At 60.4% G+C, this 16,234-nt stretch overlaps 1 protein-coding gene across 3 annotated transcripts in view; it reads left to right on the top strand.

Moving 5' to 3' along the window:
* Positions 1 to 16,234, top strand: part of robo1 (roundabout, axon guidance receptor, homolog 1 (Drosophila)) — a 368,608-nt gene that overhangs the window by 166,857 nt on the left and 185,517 nt on the right. The window lies entirely within an intron of this gene.

The following is a 16,234-nucleotide window of genomic DNA, read 5'->3' as shown; positions in this document are numbered from 1 at the left end:
CTACACTGTGCTCACTCTCCCCTCGATTGGGCTCACTCTCCCTCTACACTGTGCTCACTCTCCCCTCGATTGGGCTCACTCTCCCTCTACACTGTGCTCACTCTCCCCTCGATTGGGCTCACTCTCCCCCTACACTGTGCTCACTCTCCCCTCGATTGGGCTCACTCTCCCCCTACACTGTGCTCACTCTCCCCTCGATTGGGCTCACTCTCCCCCTACACTGTGCTCACTCTCCCCTCGATTGGGCTCACTCTCCCCCTACACTGTGCTCACTCTCCCCTCGATTGGGCTCACTCTCCCCCTACACTGTGCTCACTCTCCCCTCGATTGGGCTCACTCTCCCCCTACACTGTGCTCACTCTCCCCTCGATTGGGCTCACTCTCCCCCTACACTGTGCTCACTCTCCCCTCGATTGGGCTCACTCTCCCCCTACACTGTGCTCACTCTCCCCTCGATTGGGCTCACTCTCCCCCTACACTGTGCTCACTCTCCCCTCGATTGGGCTCACTCTCCCCCTACACTGTGCTCACTCTCCCCTCGATTGGGCTCACTCTCCCCCTACACTGTGCTCACTCTCCCCTCGATTGGGCTCACTCTCCCCCTACACTGTGCTCACTCTCCCCTCGATTGGGCTCACTCTCCCCCTACACTGTGCTCACTCTCCCCTCGATTGGGCTCACTCTCCCCCTACACTGTGCTCACTCTCCCCTCGATTGGGCTCACTCTCCCCCTACACTGTGCTCACTCTCCCCTCGATTGGGCTCACTCTCCCCCTACACTGTGCTCACTCTCCCCTCGATTGGGCTCACTCTCCCCCTACACTGTGCTCACTCTCCCCTCGATTGGGCTCACTCTCCCCCTACACTGTGCTCACTCTCCCCTCGATTGGGCTCACTCTCCCCCTACACTGTGCTCACTCTCCCCTCGATTGGGCTCACTCTCCCCCTACACTGTGCTCACTCTCCCCTCGATTGGGCTCACTCTCCCCCTACACTGTGCTCACTCTCCCCTCGATTGGGCTCACTCTCCCCCTACACTGTGCTCACTCTCCCCTCGATTGGGCTCACTCTCCCCCTACACTGTGCTCACTCTCCCCTCGATTGGGCTCACTCTCCCCCTACACTGTGCTCACTCTCCCCTCGATTGGGCTCACTCTCCCCCTACACTGTGCTCACTCTCCCCTCGATTGGGCTCACTCTCCCCCTACACTGTGCTCACTCTCCCCTCGATTGGGCTCACTCTCCCCCTACACTGTGCTCACTCTCCCCTCGATTGGGCTCACTCTCCCCCTACACTGTGCTCACTCTCCCCTCGATTGGGCTCACTCTCCCCCTACACTGTGCTCACTCTCCCCTCGATTGGGCTCACTCTCCCCCTACACTGTGCTCACTCTCCCCTCGATTGGGCTCACTCTCCCCCTACACTGTGCTCACTCTCCCCTCGATTGGGCTCACTCTCCCCCTACACTGTGCTCACTCTCCCCTCGATTGGGCTCACTCTCCCCCTACACTGTGCTCACTCTCCCCTCGATTGGGCTCACTCTCCCCCTACACTGTGCTCACTCTCCCCTCGATTGGGCTCACTCTCCCCCTACACTGTGCTCACTCTCCCCTCGATTGGGCTCACTCTCCCCCTACACTGTGCTCACTCTCCCCTCGATTGGGCTCACTCTCCCCCTACACTGTGCTCACTCTCCCCTCGATTGGGCTCACTCTCCCCCTACACTGTGCTCACTCTCCCCTCGATTGGGCTCACTCTCCCCCTACACTGTGCTCACTCTCCCCTCGATTGGGCTCACTCTCCCCCTACACTGTGCTCACTCTCCCCTCGATTGGGCTCACTCTCCCCCTACACTGTGCTCACTCTCCCCTCGATTGGGCTCACTCTCCCCCTACACTGTGCTCACTCTCCCCTCGATTGGGCTCACTCTCCCCCTACACTGTGCTCACTCTCCCCTCGATTGGGCTCACTCTCCCCCTACACTGTGCTCACTCTCCCCTCGATTGGGCTCACTCTCCCCCTACACTGTGCTCACTCTCCCCTCGATTGGGCTCACTCTCCCCCTACACTGTGCTCACTCTCCCCTCGATTGGGCTCACTCTCCCCCTACACTGTGCTCACTCTCCCCTCGATTGGGCTCACTCTCCCCCTACACTGTGCTCACTCTCCCCTCGATTGGGCTCACTCTCCCCCTACACTGTGCTCACTCTCCCCTCGATTGGGCTCACTCTCCCCCTACACTGTGCTCACTCTCCCCTCGATTGGGCTCACTCTCCCCCTACACTGTGCTCACTCTCCCCTCGATTGGGCTCACTCTCCCCCTACACTGTGCTCACTCTCCCCTCGATTGGGCTCACTCTCCCCCTACACTGTGCTCACTCTCCCCTCGATTGGGCTCACTCTCCCCCTACACTGTGCTCACTCTCCCCTCGATTGGGCTCACTCTCCCCCTACACTGTGCTCACTCTCCCCTCGATTGGGCTCACTCTCCCCCTACACTGTGCTCACTCTCCCCTCGATTGGGCTCACTCTCCCCCTACACTGTGCTCACTCTCCCCTCGATTGGGCTCACTCTCCCCCTACACTGTGCTCACTCTCCCCTCGATTGGGCTCACTCTCCCCCTACACTGTGCTCACTCTCCCCTCGATTGGGCTCACTCTCCCCCTACACTGTGCTCACTCTCCCCTCGATTGGGCTCACTCTCCCCCTACACTGTGCTCACTCTCCCCTCGATTGGGCTCACTCTCCCCCTACACTGTGCTCACTCTCCCCTCGATTGGGCTCACTCTCCCCCTACACTGTGCTCACTCTCCCCTCGATTGGGCTCACTCTCCCCCTACACTGTGCTCACTCTCCCCTCGATTGGGCTCACTCTCCCCCTACACTGTGCTCACTCTCCCCTCGATTGGGCTCACTCTCCCCCTACACTGTGCTCACTCTCCCCTCGATTGGGCTCACTCTCCCCCTACACTGTGCTCACTCTCCCCTCGATTGGGCTCACTCTCCCCCTACACTGTGCTCACTCTCCCCTCGATTGGGCTCACTCTCCCCCTACACTGTGCTCACTCTCCCCTCGATTGGGCTCACTCTCCCCCTACACTGTGCTCACTCTCCCCTCGATTGGGCTCACTCTCCCCCTACACTGTGCTCACTCTCCCCTCGATTGGGCTCACTCTCCCCCTACACTGTGCTCACTCTCCCCTCGATTGGGCTCACTCTCCCCCTACACTGTGCTCACTCTCCCCTCGATTGGGCTCACTCTCCCCCTACACTGTGCTCACTCTCCCCTCGATTGGGCTCACTCTCCCCCTACACTGTGCTCACTCTCCCCTCGATTGGGCTCACTCTCCCCCTACACTGTGCTCACTCTCCCCTCGATTGGGCTCACTCTCCCCCTACACTGTGCTCACTCTCCCCTCGATTGGGCTCACTCTCCCCCTACACTGTGCTCACTCTCCCCTCGATTGGGCTCACTCTCCCCCTACACTGTGCTCACTCTCCCCTCGATTGGGCTCACTCTCCCCCTACACTGTGCTCACTCTCCCCTCGATTGGGCTCACTCTCCCCCTACACTGTGCTCACTCTCCCCTCGATTGGGCTCACTCTCCCCCTACACTGTGCTCACTCTCCCCTCGATTGGGCTCACTCTCCCCCTACACTGTGCTCACTCTCCCCTCGATTGGGCTCACTCTCCCCCTACACTGTGCTCACTCTCCCCTCGATTGGGCTCACTCTCCCCCTACACTGTGCTCACTCTCCCCTCGATTGGGCTCACTCTCCCCCTACACTGTGCTCACTCTCCCCTCGATTGGGCTCACTCTCCCCCTACACTGTGCTCACTCTCCCCTCGATTGGGCTCACTCTCCCCCTACACTGTGCTCACTCTCCCCTCGATTGGGCTCACTCTCCCCCTACACTGTGCTCACTCTCCCCTCGATTGGGCTCACTCTCCCCCTACACTGTGCTCACTCTCCCCTCGATTGGGCTCACTCTCCCCCTACACTGTGCTCACTCTCCCCTCGATTGGGCTCACTCTCCCCCTACACTGTGCTCACTCTCCCCTCGATTGGGCTCACTCTCCCCCTACACTGTGCTCACTCTCCCCTCGATTGGGCTCACTCTCCCCCTACACTGTGCTCACTCTCCCCTCGATTGGGCTCACTCTCCCCCTACACTGTGCTCACTCTCCCCTCGATTGGGCTCACTCTCCCCCTACACTGTGCTCACTCTCCCCTCGATTGGGCTCACTCTCCCCCTACACTGTGCTCACTCTCCCCTCGATTGGGCTCACTCTCCCCCTACACTGTGCTCACTCTCCCCTCGATTGGGCTCACTCTCCCCCTACACTGTGCTCACTCTCCCCTCGATTGGGCTCACTCTCCCCCTACACTGTGCTCACTCTCCCCTCGATTGGGCTCACTCTCCCCCTACACTGTGCTCACTCTCCCCTCGATTGGGCTCACTCTCCCCCTACACTGTGCTCACTCTCCCCTCGATTGGGCTCACTCTCCCCCTACACTGTGCTCACTCTCCCCTCGATTGGGCTCACTCTCCCCCTACACTGTGCTCACTCTCCCCTCGATTGGGCTCACTCTCCCCCTACACTGTGCTCACTCTCCCCTCGATTGGGCTCACTCTCCCCCTACACTGTGCTCACTCTCCCCTCGATTGGGCTCACTCTCCCCCTACACTGTGCTCACTCTCCCCTCGATTGGGCTCACTCTCCCCCTACACTGTGCTCACTCTCCCCTCGATTGGGCTCACTCTCCCCCTACACTGTGCTCACTCTCCCCTCGATTGGGCTCACTCTCCCCCTACACTGTGCTCACTCTCCCCTCGATTGGGCTCACTCTCCCCCTACACTGTGCTCACTCTCCCCTCGATTGGGCTCACTCTCCCCCTACACTGTGCTCACTCTCCCCTCGATTGGGCTCACTCTCCCCCTACACTGTGCTCACTCTCCCCTCGATTGGGCTCACTCTCCCCCTACACTGTGCTCACTCTCCCCTCGATTGGGCTCACTCTCCCCCTACACTGTGCTCACTCTCCCCTCGATTGGGCTCACTCTCCCCCTACACTGTGCTCACTCTCCCCTCGATTGGGCTCACTCTCCCCCTACACTGTGCTCACTCTCCCCTCGATTGGGCTCACTCTCCCCCTACACTGTGCTCACTCTCCCCTCGATTGGGCTCACTCTCCCCCTACACTGTGCTCACTCTCCCCTCGATTGGGCTCACTCTCCCCCTACACTGTGCTCACTCTCCCCTCGATTGGGCTCACTCTCCCCCTACACTGTGCTCACTCTCCCCTCGATTGGGCTCACTCTCCCCCTACACTGTGCTCACTCTCCCCTCGATTGGGCTCACTCTCCCCCTACACTGTGCTCACTCTCCCCTCGATTGGGCTCACTCTCCCCCTACACTGTGCTCACTCTCCCCTCGATTGGGCTCACTCTCCCCCTACACTGTGCTCACTCTCCCCTCGATTGGGCTCACTCTCCCCCTACACTGTGCTCACTCTCCCCTCGATTGGGCTCACTCTCCCCCTACACTGTGCTCACTCTCCCCTCGATTGGGCTCACTCTCCCCCTACACTGTGCTCACTCTCCCCTCGATTGGGCTCACTCTCCCCCTACACTGTGCTCACTCTCCCCTCGATTGGGCTCACTCTCCCCCTACACTGTGCTCACTCTCCCCTCGATTGGGCTCACTCTCCCCCTACACTGTGCTCACTCTCCCCTCGATTGGGCTCACTCTCCCCCTACACTGTGCTCACTCTCCCCTCGATTGGGCTCACTCTCCCCCTACACTGTGCTCACTCTCCCCTCGATTGGGCTCACTCTCCCCCTACACTGTGCTCACTCTCCCCTCGATTGGGCTCACTCTCCCCCTACACTGTGCTCACTCTCCCCTCGATTGGGCTCACTCTCCCCCTACACTGTGCTCACTCTCCCCTCGATTGGGCTCACTCTCCCCCTACACTGTGCTCACTCTCCCCTCGATTGGGCTCACTCTCCCCCTACACTGTGCTCACTCTCCCCTCGATTGGGCTCACTCTCCCCCTACACTGTGCTCACTCTCCCCTCGATTGGGCTCACTCTCCCCCTACACTGTGCTCACTCTCCCCTCGATTGGGCTCACTCTCCCCCTACACTGTGCTCACTCTCCCCTCGATTGGGCTCACTCTCCCCCTACACTGTGCTCACTCTCCCCTCGATTGGGCTCACTCTCCCCCTACACTGTGCTCACTCTCCCCTCGATTGGGCTCACTCTCCCCCTACACTGTGCTCACTCTCCCCTCGATTGGGCTCACTCTCCCCCTACACTGTGCTCACTCTCCCCTCGATTGGGCTCACTCTCCCCCTACACTGTGCTCACTCTCCCCTCGATTGGGCTCACTCTCCCCCTACACTGTGCTCACTCTCCCCTCGATTGGGCTCACTCTCCCCCTACACTGTGCTCACTCTCCCCTCGATTGGGCTCACTCTCCCCCTACACTGTGCTCACTCTCCCCTCGATTGGGCTCACTCTCCCCCTACACTGTGCTCACTCTCCCCTCGATTGGGCTCACTCTCCCCCTACACTGTGCTCACTCTCCCCTCGATTGGGCTCACTCTCCCCCTACACTGTGCTCACTCTCCCCTCGATTGGGCTCACTCTCCCCCTACACTGTGCTCACTCTCCCCTCGATTGGGCTCACTCTCCCCCTACACTGTGCTCACTCTCCCCTCGATTGGGCTCACTCTCCCCCTACACTGTGCTCACTCTCCCCTCGATTGGGCTCACTCTCCCCCTACACTGTGCTCACTCTCCCCTCGATTGGGCTCACTCTCCCCCTACACTGTGCTCACTCTCCCCTCGATTGGGCTCACTCTCCCCCTACACTGTGCTCACTCTCCCCTCGATTGGGCTCACTCTCCCCCTACACTGTGCTCACTCTCCCCTCGATTGGGCTCACTCTCCCCCTACACTGTGCTCACTCTCCCCTCGATTGGGCTCACTCTCCCCCTACACTGTGCTCACTCTCCCCTCGATTGGGCTCACTCTCCCCCTACACTGTGCTCACTCTCCCCTCGATTGGGCTCACTCTCCCCCTACACTGTGCTCACTCTCCCCTCGATTGGGCTCACTCTCCCCCTACACTGTGCTCACTCTCCCCTCGATTGGGCTCACTCTCCCCCTACACTGTGCTCACTCTCCCCTCGATTGGGCTCACTCTCCCCCTACACTGTGCTCACTCTCCCCTCGATTGGGCTCACTCTCCCCCTACACTGTGCTCACTCTCCCCTCGATTGGGCTCACTCTCCCCCTACACTGTGCTCACTCTCCCCTCGATTGGGCTCACTCTCCCCCTACACTGTGCTCACTCTCCCCTCGATTGGGCTCACTCTCCCCCTACACTGTGCTCACTCTCCCCTCGATTGGGCTCACTCTCCCCCTACACTGTGCTCACTCTCCCCTCGATTGGGCTCACTCTCCCCCTACACTGTGCTCACTCTCCCCTCGATTGGGCTCACTCTCCCCCTACACTGTGCTCACTCTCCCCTCGATTGGGCTCACTCTCCCCCTACACTGTGCTCACTCTCCCCTCGATTGGGCTCACTCTCCCCCTACACTGTGCTCACTCTCCCCTCGATTGGGCTCACTCTCCCCCTACACTGTGCTCACTCTCCCCTCGATTGGGCTCACTCTCCCCCTACACTGTGCTCACTCTCCCCTCGATTGGGCTCACTCTCCCCCTACACTGTGCTCACTCTCCCCTCGATTGGGCTCACTCTCCCCCTACACTGTGCTCACTCTCCCCTCGATTGGGCTCACTCTCCCCCTACACTGTGCTCACTCTCCCCTCGATTGGGCTCACTCTCCCCCTACACTGTGCTCACTCTCCCCTCGATTGGGCTCACTCTCCCCCTACACTGTGCTCACTCTCCCCTCGATTGGGCTCACTCTCCCCCTACACTGTGCTCACTCTCCCCTCGATTGGGCTCACTCTCCCCCTACACTGTGCTCACTCTCCCCTCGATTGGGCTCACTCTCCCCCTACACTGTGCTCACTCTCCCCTCGATTGGGCTCACTCTCCCCCTACACTGTGCTCACTCTCCCCTCGATTGGGCTCACTCTCCCCCTACACTGTGCTCACTCTCCCCTCGATTGGGCTCACTCTCCCCCTACACTGTGCTCACTCTCCCCTCGATTGGGCTCACTCTCCCCCTACACTGTGCTCACTCTCCCCTCGATTGGGCTCACTCTCCCCCTACACTGTGCTCACTCTCCCCTCGATTGGGCTCACTCTCCCCCTACACTGTGCTCACTCTCCCCTCGATTGGGCTCACTCTCCCCCTACACTGTGCTCACTCTCCCCTCGATTGGGCTCACTCTCCCCCTACACTGTGCTCACTCTCCCCTCGATTGGGCTCACTCTCCCCCTACACTGTGCTCACTCTCCCCTCGATTGGGCTCACTCTCCCCCTACACTGTGCTCACTCTCCCCTCGATTGGGCTCACTCTCCCCCTACACTGTGCTCACTCTCCCCTCGATTGGGCTCACTCTCCCCCTACACTGTGCTCACTCTCCCCTCGATTGGGCTCACTCTCCCCCTACACTGTGCTCACTCTCCCCTCGATTGGGCTCACTCTCCCCCTACACTGTGCTCACTCTCCCCTCGATTGGGCTCACTCTCCCCCTACACTGTGCTCACTCTCCCCTCGATTGGGCTCACTCTCCCCCTACACTGTGCTCACTCTCCCCTCGATTGGGCTCACTCTCCCCCTACACTGTGCTCACTCTCCCCTCGATTGGGCTCACTCTCCCCCTACACTGTGCTCACTCTCCCCTCGATTGGGCTCACTCTCCCCCTACACTGTGCTCACTCTCCCCTCGATTGGGCTCACTCTCCCCCTACACTGTGCTCACTCTCCCCTCGATTGGGCTCACTCTCCCCCTACACTGTGCTCACTCTCCCCTCGATTGGGCTCACTCTCCCCCTACACTGTGCTCACTCTCCCCTCGATTGGGCTCACTCTCCCCCTACACTGTGCTCACTCTCCCCTCGATTGGGCTCACTCTCCCCCTACACTGTGCTCACTCTCCCCTCGATTGGGCTCACTCTCCCCCTACACTGTGCTCACTCTCCCCTCGATTGGGCTCACTCTCCCCCTACACTGTGCTCACTCTCCCCTCGATTGGGCTCACTCTCCCCCTACACTGTGCTCACTCTCCCCTCGATTGGGCTCACTCTCCCCCTACACTGTGCTCACTCTCCCCTCGATTGGGCTCACTCTCCCCCTACACTGTGCTCACTCTCCCCTCGATTGGGCTCACTCTCCCCCTACACTGTGCTCACTCTCCCCTCGATTGGGCTCACTCTCCCCCTACACTGTGCTCACTCTCCCCTCGATTGGGCTCACTCTCCCCCTACACTGTGCTCACTCTCCCCTCGATTGGGCTCACTCTCCCCCTACACTGTGCTCACTCTCCCCTCGATTGGGCTCACTCTCCCCCTACACTGTGCTCACTCTCCCCTCGATTGGGCTCACTCTCCCCCTACACTGTGCTCACTCTCCCCTCGATTGGGCTCACTCTCCCCCTACACTGTGCTCACTCTCCCCTCGATTGGGCTCACTCTCCCCCTACACTGTGCTCACTCTCCCCTCGATTGGGCTCACTCTCCCCCTACACTGTGCTCACTCTCCCCTCGATTGGGCTCACTCTCCCCCTACACTGTGCTCACTCTCCCCTCGATTGGGCTCACTCTCCCCCTACACTGTGCTCACTCTCCCCTCGATTGGGCTCACTCTCCCCCTACACTGTGCTCACTCTCCCCTCGATTGGGCTCACTCTCCCCCTACACTGTGCTCACTCTCCCCTCGATTGGGCTCACTCTCCCCCTACACTGTGCTCACTCTCCCCTCGATTGGGCTCACTCTCCCCCTACACTGTGCTCACTCTCCCCTCGATTGGGCTCACTCTCCCCCTACACTGTGCTCACTCTCCCCTCGATTGGGCTCACTCTCCCCCTACACTGTGCTCACTCTCCCCTCGATTGGGCTCACTCTCCCCCTACACTGTGCTCACTCTCCCCTCGATTGGGCTCACTCTCCCCCTACACTGTGCTCACTCTCCCCTCGATTGGGCTCACTCTCCCCCTACACTGTGCTCACTCTCCCCTCGATTGGGCTCACTCTCCCCCTACACTGTGCTCACTCTCCCCTCGATTGGGCTCACTCTCCCCCTACACTGTGCTCACTCTCCCCTCGATTGGGCTCACTCTCCCCCTACACTGTGCTCACTCTCCCCTCGATTGGGCTCACTCTCCCCCTACACTGTGCTCACTCTCCCCTCGATTGGGCTCACTCTCCCCCTACACTGTGCTCACTCTCCCCTCGATTGGGCTCACTCTCCCCCTACACTGTGCTCACTCTCCCCTCGATTGGGCTCACTCTCCCCCTACACTGTGCTCACTCTCCCCTCGATTGGGCTCACTCTCCCCCTACACTGTGCTCACTCTCCCCTCGATTGGGCTCACTCTCCCCCTACACTGTGCTCACTCTCCCCTCGATTGGGCTCACTCTCCCCCTACACTGTGCTCACTCTCCCCTCGATTGGGCTCACTCTCCCCCTACACTGTGCTCACTCTCCCCTCGATTGGGCTCACTCTCCCCCTACACTGTGCTCACTCTCCCCTCGATTGGGCTCACTCTCCCCCTACACTGTGCTCACTCTCCCCTCGATTGGGCTCACTCTCCCCCTACACTGTGCTCACTCTCCCCTCGATTGGGCTCACTCTCCCCCTACACTGTGCTCACTCTCCCCTCGATTGGGCTCACTCTCCCCCTACACTGTGCTCACTCTCCCCTCGATTGGGCTCACTCTCCCCCTACACTGTGCTCACTCTCCCCTCGATTGGGCTCACTCTCCCCCTACACTGTGCTCACTCTCCCCTCGATTGGGCTCACTCTCCCCCTACACTGTGCTCACTCTCCCCTCGATTGGGCTCACTCTCCCCCTACACTGTGCTCACTCTCCCCTCGATTGGGCTCACTCTCCCCCTACACTGTGCTCACTCTCCCCTCGATTGGGCTCACTCTCCCCCTACACTGTGCTCACTCTCCCCTCGATTGGGCTCACTCTCCCCCTACACTGTGCTCACTCTCCCCTCGATTGGGCTCACTCTCCCCCTACACTGTGCTCACTCTCCCCTCGATTGGGCTCACTCTCCCCCTACACTGTGCTCACTCTCCCCTCGATTGGGCTCACTCTCCCCCTACACTGTGCTCACTCTCCCCTCGATTGGGCTCACTCTCCCCCTACACTGTGCTCACTCTCCCCTCGATTGGGCTCACTCTCCCCCTACACTGTGCTCACTCTCCCCTCGATTGGGCTCACTCTCCCCCTACACTGTGCTCACTCTCCCCTCGATTGGGCTCACTCTCCCCCTACACTGTGCTCACTCTCCCCTCGATTGGGCTCACTCTCCCCCTACACTGTGCTCACTCTCCCCTCGATTGGGCTCACTCTCCCCCTACACTGTGCTCACTCTCCCCTCGATTGGGCTCACTCTCCCCCTACACTGTGCTCACTCTCCCCTCGATTGGGCTCACTCTCCCCCTACACTGTGCTCACTCTCCCCTCGATTGGGCTCACTCTCCCCCTACACTGTGCTCACTCTCCCCTCGATTGGGCTCACTCTCCCCCTACACTGTGCTCACTCTCCCCTCGATTGGGCTCACTCTCCCCCTACACTGTGCTCACTCTCCCCTCGATTGGGCTCACTCTCCCCCTACACTGTGCTCACTCTCCCCTCGATTGGGCTCACTCTCCCCCTACACTGTGCTCACTCTCCCCTCGATTGGGCTCACTCTCCCCCTACACTGTGCTCACTCTCCCCTCGATTGGGCTCACTCTCCCCCTACACTGTGCTCACTCTCCCCTCGATTGGGCTCACTCTCCCCCTACACTGTGCTCACTCTCCCCTCGATTGGGCTCACTCTCCCCCTACACTGTGCTCACTCTCCCCTCGATTGGGCTCACTCTCCCCCTACACTGTGCTCACTCTCCCCTCGATTGGGCTCACTCTCCCCCTACACTGTGCTCACTCTCCCCTCGATTGGGCTCACTCTCCCCCTACACTGTGCTCACTCTCCCCTCGATTGGGCTCACTCTCCCCCTACACTGTGCTCACTCTCCCCTCGATTGGGCTCACTCTCCCCCTACACTGTGCTCACTCTCCCCTCGATTGGGCTCACTCTCCCCCTACACTGTGCTCACTCTCCCCTCGATTGGGCTCACTCTCCCCCTACACTGTGCTCACTCTCCCCTCGATTGGGCTCACTCTCCCCCTACACTGTGCTCACTCTCCCCTCGATTGGGCTCACTCTCCCCCTACACTGTGCTCACTCTCCCCTCGATTGGGCTCACTCTCCCCCTACACTGTGCTCACTCTCCCCTCGATTGGGCTCACTCTCCCCCTACACTGTGCTCACTCTCCCCTCGATTGGGCTCACTCTCCCCCTACACTGTGCTCACTCTCCCCTCGATTGGGCTCACTCTCCCCCTACACTGTGCTCACTCTCCCCTCGATTGGGCTCACTCTCCCCCTACACTGTGCTCACTCTCCCCTCGATTGGGCTCACTCTCCCCCTACACTGTGCTCACTCTCCCCTCGATTGGGCTCACTCTCCCCCTACACTGTGCTCACTCTCCCCTCGATTGGGCTCACTCTCCCCCTACACTGTGCTCACTCTCCCCTCGATTGGGCTCACTCTCCCCCTACACTGTGCTCACTCTCCCCTCGATTGGGCTCACTCTCCCCCTACACTGTGCTCACTCTCCCCTCGATTGGGCTCACTCTCCCCCTACACTGTGCTCACTCTCCCCTCGATTGGGCTCACTCTCCCCCTACACTGTGCTCACTCTCCCCTCGATTGGGCTCACTCTCCCCCTACACTGTGCTCACTCTCCCCTCGATTGGGCTCACTCTCCCCCTACACTGTGCTCACTCTCCCCTCGATTGGGCTCACTCTCCCCCTACACTGTGCTCACTCTCCCCTCGATTGGGCTCACTCTCCCCCTACACTGTGCTCACTCTCCCCTCGATTGGGCTCACTCTCCCCCTACACTGTGCTCACTCTCCCCTCGATTGGGCTCACTCTCCCCCTACACTGTGCTCACTCTCCCCTCGATTGGGCTCACTCTCCCCCTACACTGTGCTCACTCTCCCCTCGATTGGGCTCACTCTCCCCCTACACTGTGCTCACTCTCCCCTCGATTGGGCTCACTCTCCCCCTACACTGTGCTCACTCTCCCCTCGATTGGGCTCACTCTCCCCCTACACTGTGCTCACTCTCCCCTCGATTGGGCTCACTCTCCCCCTACACTGTGCTCACTCTCCCCTCGATTGGGCTCACTCTCCCCCTACACTGTGCTCACTCTCCCCTCGATTGGGCTCACTCTCCCCCTACACTGTGCTCACTCTCCCCTCGATTGGGCTCACTCTCCCCCTACACTGTGCTCACTCTCCCCTCGATTGGGCTCACTCTCCCCCTACACTGTGCTCACTCTCCCCTCGATTGGGCTCACTCTCCCCCTACACTGTGCTCACTCTCCCCTCGATTGGGCTCACTCTCCCCCTACACTGTGCTCACTCTCCCCTCGATTGGGCTCACTCTCCCCCTACACTGTGCTCACTCTCCCCTCGATTGGGCTCACTCTCCCCCTACACTGTGCTCACTCTCCCCTCGATTGGGCTCACTCTCCCCCTACACTGTGCTCACTCTCCCCTCGATTGGGCTCACTCTCCCCCTACACTGTGCTCACTCTCCCCTCGATTGGGCTCACTCTCCCCCTACACTGTGCTCACTCTCCCCTCGATTGGGCTCACTCTCCCCCTACACTGTGCTCACTCTCCCCTCGATTGGGCTCACTCTCCCCCTACACTGTGCTCACTCTCCCCTCGATTGGGCTCACTCTCCCCCTACACTGTGCTCACTCTCCCCTCGATTGGGCTCACTCTCCCCCTACACTGTGCTCACTCTCCCCTCGATTGGGCTCACTCTCCCCCTACACTGTGCTCACTCTCCCCTCGATTGGGCTCACTCTCCCCCTACACTGTGCTCACTCTCCCCTCGATTGGGCTCACTCTCCCCCTACACTGTGCTCACTCTCCCCTCGATTGGGCTCACTCTCCCCCTACACTGTGCTCACTCTCCCCTCGATTGGGCTCACTCTCCCCCTACACTGTGCTCACTCTCCCCTCGATTGGGCTCACTCTCCCCCTACACTGTGCTCACTCTCCCCTCGATTGGGCTCACTCTCCCCCTACACTGTGCTCACTCTCCCCTCGATTGGGCTCACTCTCCCCCTACACTGTGCTCACTCTCCCCTCGATTGGGCTCACTCTCCCCCTACACTGTGCTCACTCTCCCCTCGATTGGGCTCACTCTCCCCCTACACTGTGCTCACTCTCCCCTCGATTGGGCTCACTCTCCCCCTACACTGTGCTCACTCTCCCCTCGATTGGGCTCACTCTCCCCCTACACTGTGCTCACTCTCCCCTCGATTGGGCTCACTCTCCCCCTACACTGTGCTCACTCTCCCCTCGATTGGGCTCACTCTCCCCCTACACTGTGCTCACTCTCCCCTCGATTGGGCTCACTCTCCCCCTACACTGTGCTCACTCTCCCCTCGATTGGGCTCACTCTCCCCCTACACTGTGCTCACTCTCCCCTCGATTGGGCTCACTCTCCCCCTACACTGTGCTCACTCTCCCCTCGATTGGGCTCACTCTCCCCCTACACTGTGCTCACTCTCCCCTCGATTGGGCTCACTCTCCCCCTACACTGTGCTCACTCTCCCCTCGATTGGGCTCACTCTCCCCCTACACTGTGCTCACTCTCCCCTCGATTGGGCTCACTCTCCCCCTACACTGTGCTCACTCTCCCCTCGATTGGGCTCACTCTCCCCCTACACTGTGCTCACTCTCCCCTCGATTGGGCTCACTCTCCCCCTACACTGTGCTCACTCTCCCCTCGATTGGGCTCACTCTCCCCCTACACTGTGCTCACTCTCCCCTCGATTGGGCTCACTCTCCCCCTACACTGTGCTCACTCTCCCCTCGATTGGGCTCACTCTCCCCCTACACTGTGCTCACTCTCCCCTCGATTGGGCTCACTCTCCCCCTACACTGTGCTCACTCTCCCCTCGATTGGGCTCACTCTCCCCCTACACTGTGCTCACTCTCCCCTCGATTGGGCTCACTCTCCCCCTACACTGTGCTCACTCTCCCCTCGATTGGGCTCACTCTCCCCCTACACTGTGCTCACTCTCCCCTCGATTGGGCTCACTCTCCCCCTACACTGTGCTCACTCTCCCCTCGATTGGGCTCACTCTCCCCCTACACTGTGCTCACTCTCCCCTCGATTGGGCTCACTCTCCCCCTACACTGTGCTCACTCTCCCCTCGATTGGGCTCACTCTCCCCCTACACTGTGCTCACTCTCCCCTCGATTGGGCTCACTCTCCCCCTACACTGTGCTCACTCTCCCCTCGATTGGGCTCACTCTCCCCCTACACTGTGCTCACTCTCCCCTCGATTGGGCTCACTCTCCCCCTACACTGTGCTCACTCTCCCCTCGATTGGGCTCACTCTCCCCCTACACTGTGCTCACTCTCCCCTCGATTGGGCTCACTCTCCCCCTACACTGTGCTCACTCTCCCCTCGATTGGGCTCACTCTCCCCCTACACTGTGCTCACTCTCCCCTCGATTGGGCTCACTCTCCCCCTACACTGTGCTCACTCTCCCCTCGATTGGGCTCACTCTCCCCCTACACTGTGCTCACTCTCCCCTCGATTGGGCTCACTCTCCCCCTACACTGTGCTCACTCTCCCCTCGATTGGGCTCACTCTCCCCCTACACTGTGCTCACTCTCCCCTCGATTGGGCTCACTCTCCCCCTACACTGTGCTCACTCTCCCCTCGATTGGGCTCACTCTCCCCCTACACTGTGCTCACTCTCCCCTCGATTGGGCTCACTCTCCCCCTACACTGTGCTCACTCTCCCCTCGATTGGGCTCACTCTCCCCCTACACTGTGCTCACTCTCCCCTCGATTGGGCTCACTCTCCCCCTACACTGTGCTCACTCTCCCCTCGATTGGGCTCACTCTCCCCCTACACTGTGCTCACTCTCCCCTCGATTGGGCTCACTCTCCCCCTACACTGTGCTCACTCTCCCCT

Source organism: Chiloscyllium plagiosum, chromosome 12 (assembly GCF_004010195.1).
Source record: "Chiloscyllium plagiosum isolate BGI_BamShark_2017 chromosome 12, ASM401019v2, whole genome shotgun sequence".
Taxonomy (NCBI): Eukaryota; Metazoa; Chordata; class Chondrichthyes; order Orectolobiformes; family Hemiscylliidae; genus Chiloscyllium; species Chiloscyllium plagiosum.
Note: the sequence above shows the minus strand (reverse complement) of the source record. Positions and strands in the feature narration are given on the sequence as shown.